Source organism: Chaetura pelagica, unplaced genomic scaffold (assembly GCF_000747805.2).
Source record: "Chaetura pelagica isolate M959 unplaced genomic scaffold, ChaPel_1.0 scaffold10, whole genome shotgun sequence".
In the NCBI taxonomy this organism is placed as follows: domain Eukaryota; kingdom Metazoa; phylum Chordata; class Aves; order Apodiformes; family Apodidae; genus Chaetura; species Chaetura pelagica.
This window is the reverse complement of record NW_009952263.1, coordinates 10,456,069-10,465,461: the sequence shown is the minus strand read 5'-3', so window position 1 is coordinate 10,465,461 and position 9,393 is coordinate 10,456,069.

Here is a 9,393-nt window from a genome sequence, read left to right as displayed (position 1 = left end):
GAATCCCTGAATATTTCTCTGTGGATATACCATGTGCAATGTACCCAATATAAAGAAAGTGCGGCTTGATGTATGATTTCAAATGACAACTATTTCAAATCCCTGTATGCAAGGTAGCTAAACAATATGGCTCTCATCCATCTTGCAAATGCAAACAAAAATTCAGAGAGTGAAATATCACCTTTCTATCAGAAACATTATTATTTAGCCTGAAATTTCCAGCAAAAAGAGTATTTGCAGAAGAAGGACAGATAATCTGGGAAATGCATCACCTGATGTTTTTATTGTGATAAATACCTTGTTTCAGCTCCTGATGCTATACAACTTCTTAATGTTTGTCACCAGTCTCCAAGGTATAGAAGAAAGACAGGCCTTAATTGTGAATTTACACATGCTTTATTGCTGGAGCAATGGCATGAACACATTTAACAGGATTGTCATTCCAGTTAATTATGCTGATTCTGACACGCACCTATCACGTCTAAAATTGATGGTGCTTTTCGACCAGTTAGTAGCATCACAATATGTTGTGTCTTTCTCTCTAAGGTTAAGCATGTTAGCAGCCAGAGAATGACAGGAGGAAAGAGTCCCTGCATACTAAGTAAGCTGCACTAGCTCATCAGCACAACCTACTTTTAAGAGAACTGTACATATCTCAAGCCTAGCACATGTTTCTGTGTGTGCTCCATCCCCAGCCCACCTGCCCCAGGCAAAGCCAACAATCTTCCTTATGCCTGATAGTAAACAACACCATCCCAGCTCCTTGGAAACTCTTGGCCTTATTCAAAACATGTAATACCAGGCACCCAAGCAGATGGGAACACTTATTAAAGATATTAAAGCAGAAAAGAAGACGGCAGAAAAGGAGGCAACTATTAGAAAACATTTTGTGGCAAGGGAGAAAACAATTTCCATTTTTCCCTGCAGCAGGAGTCTGAGTCTGTGAATTCCAGACTGCAGAAAGTGGGGGAAGACTAAAAATCAAAAGCAAACCACAAACTAATATCAAATGAGAGTAATACACCATCATTACCCTCAGCAGAATTAACACTGCTCAGATCAAAGCCACACTTTAAAACCCTGCATGGAAAAGGCAGATAAAAATCCGAGGAAAATGTATATCCTTATTTTCTGCCTCCTCACAAAAACAACAACAAAAAGTAAATAAATAAGATAAATAATTTGAGGCCTTCCAGAAAGGAACTGGAGGTACATACATCTTACAGTCACACCTGGCTGGCAGGGATAATATTTTTGGATTGCCTGAATTAAAGGGAGGAAGGAAGACAGGAAGGAAGGCAGGCAGGTAGGCAGGCAGGCAGGAAGGCAGGCAGGAGGAAGGAAGGCAAGAAGGCAGGCAGGCAGGAAAGCAGGCAGGCAGGCAGGAAGGAAGGAAGGTAGGAAGGAAGGAATTACAAATATATTAGGGAGGAATTATAAATTCTATTTTTATCATTAATACGTGAATCAATGGTCCCATGAAATGCAACTTTGAATACCTCTGCATGCATCATAGCAATTTCACATTGTGCTTGGGAAAGGAGGAAATATCACCACTAAAATCATAGCAAAACCTGATTTTTTCCTCTCTCTGTGCTGTTCCCTGCTCCTGCCTAACCCGGGCTGCAGTCCCTACTTCCATCACCTGATGTTTTTATTGTGATAAATACCTTGTTTCAGCTCCTGATGCTATACAACTTCTTAATGTTTGTCACCAGTCTCCAAGGTATAGAAGAAAGACAGGCCTTAATTGTGAATTTACACATGCTTTATTGCTGGAGCAATGGCATGAACACATTTAACAGGATTGTCATTCCAGTTAATTATGCTGATTCTGACACGCACCTATCACGTCTAAAATTGATGGTGCTTTTCGACCAGTTAGTAGCATCACAATATGTTGTGTCTTTCTCTCTAAGGTTAAGCATGTTAGCAGCCAGAGAATGACAGGAGGAAAGAGTCCCTGCATACTAAGTAAGCTGCACTAGCTCATCAGCACAACCTACTTTTAAGAGAACTGTACATATCTCAAGCCTAGCACATGTTTCTGTGTGTGCTCCATCCCCAGCCCACCTGCCCCAGGCAAAGCCAACAATCTTCCTTATGCCTGATAGTAAACAACACCATCCCAGCTCCTTGGAAACTCTTGGCCTTATTCAAAACATGTAATACCAGGCACCCAAGCAGATGGGAACACTTATTAAAGATATTAAAGCAGAAAAGAAGACGGCAGAAAAGGAGGCAACTATTAGAAAACATTTTGTGGCAAGGGAGAAAACAATTTCCATTTTTCCCTGCAGCAGGAGTCTGAGTCTGTGAATTCCAGACTGCAGAAAGTGGGGGAAGACTAAAAATCAAAAGCAAACCACAAACTAATATCAAATGAGAGTAATACACCATCATTACCCTCAGCAGAATTAACACTGCTCAGATCAAAGCCACACTTTAAAACCCTGCATGGAAAAGGCAGATAAAAATCCGAGGAAAATGTATATCCTTATTTTCTGCCTCCTCACAAAAACAACAACAAAAAGTAAATAAATAAGATAAATAATTTGAGGCCTTCCAGAAAGGAACTGGAGGTACATACATCTTACAGTCACACCTGGCTGGCAGGGATAATATTTTTGGATTGCCTGAATTAAAGGGAGGAAGGAAGACAGGAAGGAAGGCAGGCAGGTAGGCAGGCAGGCAGGAAGGCAGGCAGGAGGAAGGAAGGCAAGAAGGCAGGCAGGCAGGAAAGCAGGCAGGCAGGCAGGAAGGAAGGAAGGTAGGAAGGAAGGAATTACAAATATATTAGGGAGGAATTATAAATTCTATTTTTATCATTAATACGTGAATCAATGGTCCCATGAAATGCAACTTTGAATACCTCTGCATGCATCATAGCAATTTCACATTGTGCTTGGGAAAGGAGGAAATATCACCACTAAAATCATAGCAAAACCTGATTTTTTCCTCTCTCTGTGCTGTTCCCTGCTCCTGCCTAACCCGGGCTGCAGTCCCTACTTCCAGCTGCCCCACTGACCTATATCTGATAATCCTTAGGACAGTGGCAGCAATGGCCAGCACAGCCCCTATATGGTTGTCCCCCTTCTTTCCTCACATCAGCCTTGCCCTTTTCACCATCTTTATCCTAACTTGGATTAAAAGCAATGGACAGGCTGCAACAAGAGGTGGAGAAGGTAAGCTCATGAAGTCTTGAAAACTGGAAAGGCTTGGAGCACCAAGGAACAATCCTGAAGAGCTTGTCTCATAGGTGTGGATAAGCATTTTGGAAAAACCAAGATGAAAGTGTGGCTTTTTAAAATTCTTTTAAGTAAGAGTGTAAATTGTATGCAAGCAGGAAATTCTTCCCCCTGCTTTCCTAATAAGAATTTCTGTAGCTCTTCACCTTTCAAGTACATTTTGCTGGTCAAGAAAAAACAGTCTTCTCAGTAGTGGTGTTCTGGCTAAGCACACGTACTCCTACTCACAATTAAAGGGATGTTCTCATGTGACAGCTCAAGAAATGCCCTTCAGATCTAGCTGACAGGATCTCTGGAGCAGAGCATGGTGCTTGCATTCAGACAAACTCACATCAAGCAGATATGTCTCAAGACAGGGCTGCTGATAGACTTCATTCCTTTCTCCCTTCTTCTCTTTGAGCTCAGATAGTGTTTACCCCATAGGCAGTGACTTCTGGGGCTACTTCCACAGTTCTTTTTCTGAGAAACTCCCCCTTGAAACTGTAAGAGCATTTTATATAGCAAAAATATAGCAGAAATATTCCCTTTTGTGATGAAAGGGAATTATCTATTTGATGCCTGCTAGCACTTTTTACTCGAAATGCTTTACTACAATAAAAGAACTCCTACTCTCTAAGAGGTAAATGATAAATCTTAGATTATTTAATCTTCACTTACATGCAGATTCCTTTTATCCAAAGGCTGATATGTAATTTTTTGCCCTGGAGAATACTTAGAGACAAACAAACCTCATTTTAAGGCCCAGGCTGGAGTCTAACACTTGCAGTGCTGCTGCTCTGAACTGATATAGAATCACACTAAAGAGAAGAAATGCCTTAAGGATTAAAAACATGAAAAAATATGCCTCATTCTCATAAATCCTAAAGGACATGTCCATGCACCCACAGATCTCTTCTCTTCCTTCAACACGGACACTTCAGACACGTAAGCACACAAGACAACTCTCAAAGGCACCTCACCAAAGAGAATGGCTATTTTAATTTCCCAGATGAAATGACAGCATCCTTCTCCCTGTATGAGGCTACACAGTGAGTTCAGGCACCAGGGGTACAGGGGTCCCTGTACAGCTGCACAGTGACCACAGTCCCAAGTGGCTGAATGCCCATGCTGTCTTCTGTCTTCTCTCAGCCAACACACACCTGAATGCAGTTAATATTGCTCAGCTCTTCCATTCATCTCCTAGCCATTTTTTGGCCTCTAAGAGGAAAGGAATTTTGTGAAATAAAGATCTAAGGGTTGAAAGTGTATGTGCAAAGGAGGGAGGAATGTGACAAACCTCGCATCTCCTGCAGAAGGTTGTTTTGCTTCTAGACTGAAGGGGAGGAGGTCTGATCCTGCTCCTGTGCTAGATAAGCAGATATCCTGCAGGCAAGCAAAGCTGGCAACAGACTGAAATCACGGTGAGAGTTGAAAAGCTTGTTTTACTGTATGCACAACAAACCAAAGATGTTGACAGAAAAGCAAAAGAACAACTGCTCGGGCTGATCTATGAATGCTTTCCCTGGCTCCATTAACCTCCTTTCTTTCTCCATCTCTTCTTTTCCTAAACTGAAAATTATCATGTAAAATGTTCAGGGCTTTCATTTCTCTATTAATCAAATTAAATCTCTTTAGCCATACTTAAAATACTCAGTGAGGTGCTTCAACCAAAGATCATTTGCCTTGCAATTAGAACTCATTTTTAATACGACAGGGAGGAAATAGAGAACCACAGCTTTAGAATCAATATAACTATAAATTAGATGGAAAAGGAAACAGTAGCATCCTAGCTTGAAAGAACAGATTTATTACCAAAGTGGGTAGTGTTGTATCAACGGAGTACATAAGTTTTATAAAGAAAGAGAGAAGACGACACACAGGAAGAAATCAATGTTAACATGGGCTCACTCTTGCTTTAAATTCTGTATTTGTGGTAACTAATTTTCACTTATTATTTTAAATTGTGAAGTGTCAAATTGAAAAACAGTTAATGTCTCAAAAAATCACATCTGCAGTATTTTCTAAGGCAAAACTCCACTGATTTTAATGAAAAAAATGTCTGCAGAAGAGGATACCATTATGTGTTCTGTATTTAATCCTGGTCAAAATGGGTTACTAAAGGGCCTTCTCCGTTCCTGTTTTTTTAACAGAATCATAGCTAAGGTTGCAGCTAAGGTTTGTATTTAAACCTCAATGACTTGCATTTGTTTTGATTCACACACCTACTGGAGAAAGTGGGCAAAATTGATAGCAGCAGATATTTTCAATGCATCATCTTTCCCTTCCACAAGCAGGATTCCCTTCCGTTAGTTCAGGTATACAATACAAAAAACAAACAAACAAACAAACAAAAACAAATGAACAAACAAAAAAACACACCTTGTATGTCTGACCAAGAGATTTCTTGTTAGGTTTTCCACTGCTTTCAGCACACAGGCTGCCCTGCTGTTTTCTCAGTGAAAAGAAGAATGGAAGTTTTTACCTGTTGATGAATATGGAGTTAGCAGTTTAGGGCCTGATCCAGAGCCCAGGGTAATGGGTGCATCTTCTTCTGTTTCGGCTCCAGCAAAAGTAGGAGCCAACCTGTATGGCTCACATGTTTTAAAACACATCACCCTGTTCAAAAGGGGCATTACATGGAGACAATCAGGATTTCTAGAGTCTCTCATCTGATTTGCCAATCAAAGTGACTCATTAGAGGAGCTTCAGCAGAGTTTTCAGGGGGGTTTGTCTATGTTCCTTATGTTGTTTACTGTGCCGCTCAAACCCTGGGGTGAGAAAGGTGTGAACTGAAGAGAGAAAAGTTGTCATTACTGGTGGATTACTAGATTCCATGGGCCTAATCTTTTGATTTGCAGACCTGTGGGTCTCAGGTGAGCTGAATCTCCATGGGATATGAGCCACAGTAAATGACACTCAAAGCCAATGTATGGGTGGGGTCAGCTAAAAGCCTCTGCTGATGTTCAAACCTTTCAGTCTGCAACCTAATCTGGAGGAAGCTCAGGTAATGTCTCTTTAAATTAATCTAGATTTTAAGGGAATGTACATGTTCCTATGGATAAAGACATTGCATATCTCCTACTCAGTGTGAACTGAGGTGTGTCATTGAGGATGGGTCTTCTCCAACTGTTTTTGCATCACATTCTGTTTTCATTATTATTGCCCTGCTTCTTGGCACAGTCAGAAATACAAAAAATAAAAGTTATAGCATGGGAAAGGGGAGGAATGTAATAAACTGCAAAGCCCGACTGGGTTCTGCCTGTCTGCAACAGCCACTTTCATGTCTATACATATTGTTCATGCTGGAAGGAGTGTTCCTCCAAGATAACATTTTTGCACAGTGAAATCTCCATGGCTTTTCAATGGCTCTGCTCAAATGGGATCATCTTTCAGTTTCTAGACAGCATTTTGGGGGTTTTCGACTTCTTCTTTTTCCCAGCACAGTGTGAGGAACACAGTGCTACTCCAACCAAGGCATTTTGTTTTAGGATCCATCTGTACTCAGAACCATACAAGAATGTTAAAATCCACTGATACTACAGAGCAGTGTTGCAAGATTTTGTGTCTTCCAAAATAGACTAGATTGGTTAAAGTCTCCAGCATTGCTGGGTGCTAGCAAGAGTATTTTACAACTACAGTAAGAAAATAAATTGAGGCTTGGGTGGTATTTCCACTGCAACTGATGTTTTGCATGGGAATTAATTGAGGTAGTAGACCTGTTGCAAAAGTCAAGCAAAAGCTTTGGTTTATTGGTACAGAGGAGTTTCAATTAAAATTGTTTAGAAATCCCCACACCTATGGCTGAGCTGCTTCCATAACCTTCACTGTCTTATGAAGGCAGTGAGAAGTCTGGACAAGTGGTTATTCTCTGAGACTCCTCCACTGTTCTCCCCCTGCTTTGTTCCCAGATGGAGTTTGTGGTTTACACAGATGTGCTTTGCACCTGAAGGCTCACTGGTGTGCAGTGAAGTAGAGATTCCTACTCCCCCCTGGCCCCGTTTCCATGCCAGCCTCATCCTCACCCCCATCTCTTTTTATTGCTTAACGAACCTGGTTTCTTATGTTTTCTCTGCTCTTTATTCCATGTCACTGGGGCTGAGTGACTGCTGAAGATGAGAGGGGATGAGGAGTGTGAAGAGGGAAGCTTCTGCCTTTGGTCTGAGCCTGACGGGCAATGATGAAAACCACATGGGCTATGAAAAAGTCCAGTCCAACTTTCTGTTTACCGAGCTCCCTAGAAACGTCAACATCTGTCACCGAGTTACCCCTAAAAGGGGCACCCCCCTTGCTCCAGGACCCCGATGGCAGGTCCCATCCCTCTTCCCCCAGCACGGGCTGGAGCGGAGGGGTGTTGACAGAGGGAAAGGGAGGTTATCCGGGATTTGGTGATGGCTGTATTAATAGACAAAGGAGATCAGAAGCCATACCCCTGGCTCAGCGCCGCGGTGCCACCTCAGCCGTCCCGCAGCCCCCCGCCCAGCATCCCGCAGCCGGCAGGAGGGCGGGGAGGCCTCCGGGGGCACCCCCGGCTGAGACCCGCGTTTGCCAACTCCCTGCACAGGGGGTCCTGGGCAGCCGCACCCCGAGCTGGGTGCGGAGGGGCTCGGAGCGGCCCTCGGCCGCCGCCCCGCTCCCTTGCTGTTATAATTCACACAACGAATTTTCCTCGTATTAGTAATTTCCCGAAGATCAGACCTGAGGGCAGCTGCGAATGCGATCGATCCCTACAAAATGCGTTAGAGAACCGTTCCATCAAAGTAGATATTTCCTTGGATTTATTTCTTTTTTATTTTTTTTAATAATGGATAGCGAATTGCTCCCTTTTTTGGGTTTTTTCTTTCTTTCTTTCTCTTTTCTTTCTCTGGCGGCGAGTGGCCCGCCGAGTTACAGCCCCGCGTAGCTTCGAATTAGAAAATGTAGACATACTAAAGCACAAAGCCAAGCGTATCGGATGCAAAGAGCAACCGCAGCGCCGCGCCGGGGGGAAGGACCGGGCAGGGCGGGAGGGTCCCCCGGCTCCCGACTGCTCCGACACTTCCTACAGCTGTTGCTACCCAAACTCTCCATGAGTCCCTGTATTTTCCTAATCCCTCCGCTTCCCGCTGGCTACACCACATCTTAGACTGATGCGAACAGAGGCGAAGGGTTTGTGGTGAGATTGGCTTCGTGTCCGCTCGCCGTCCCTCGTTTGGGCTTGTATTTGGTTTTACTTGCATTTTTTTTGCTTCTGCTTCTGCTTTCTTGAACGAGGAGAATTTTTGCAACGCGTTGAGTTTGCATATAAAAACAGAGCACCCCAAAAGAAGTCATGAACTGACTATAACTGATCATAATCGAGACTGATCATTATTGGGACACATTTTATAAAAATCAGTAGTCCCAAATAAACTTTACGAGATATGCGCTGCCATGGAAAGTAGATAGGAAAGCCAAAATAATTATAAAAGTAATGGCTGAAACATTCTCCGTGGGGAAAAAAATCTTACAATGTGTCATTGCCCTATACAAAATAGCGTGGAAGCTTTTTATTTCGGGCCAATTTCTGCTCGTATGACAGAAATGTGTCATCCTTTTGAAGTGCATGGCAAATAGGGCTCCTCGTATGATCAAAATCAAGACTTTGCCCCAAAATTCTCAGGGGAGAGGGAAGACTTCTTCTCCCTACAGCTCCCATGATTTCAATGGTCTTTCTGAGCTTGGAACAGGAGTAACTGTGACCCGTAATATTTTATGACATATAAACCATAAAAGAATAATGTTAACAGTGAAAGCCGGCCAAGTAGTGTTCCTGGGGTAGAAAAGGAATGTTTGTCTTGAAAGGGGAGAAAGGGAAAAAGGAAGGAGAAATTCAGAAAAAGTGAGAGAGGAATACACAAATAAAGACCGAAGGAACGAAAAACGAAGGAAAGAAGAAAGCAATTTTTTAAAGTAAAGAAAGAAATGTAAAACACTATTCTAGTGCTATTTGTTCATATATACATTCAATTATTCATTTTAATGAGTTCTGTATTCCCTTTTTGTGGTTACCAATTTACTGCGATCTCAAAAAGCTAATTGCTCGGGGAAAAACAAACAAGACATCTCTGTCCCAAGCGTGCGCAGAAAAAGAATATTCTGAAACCTTTATTTTCCCCAAAAAAAAAATGACACCCCCCCCTCCGAGGAG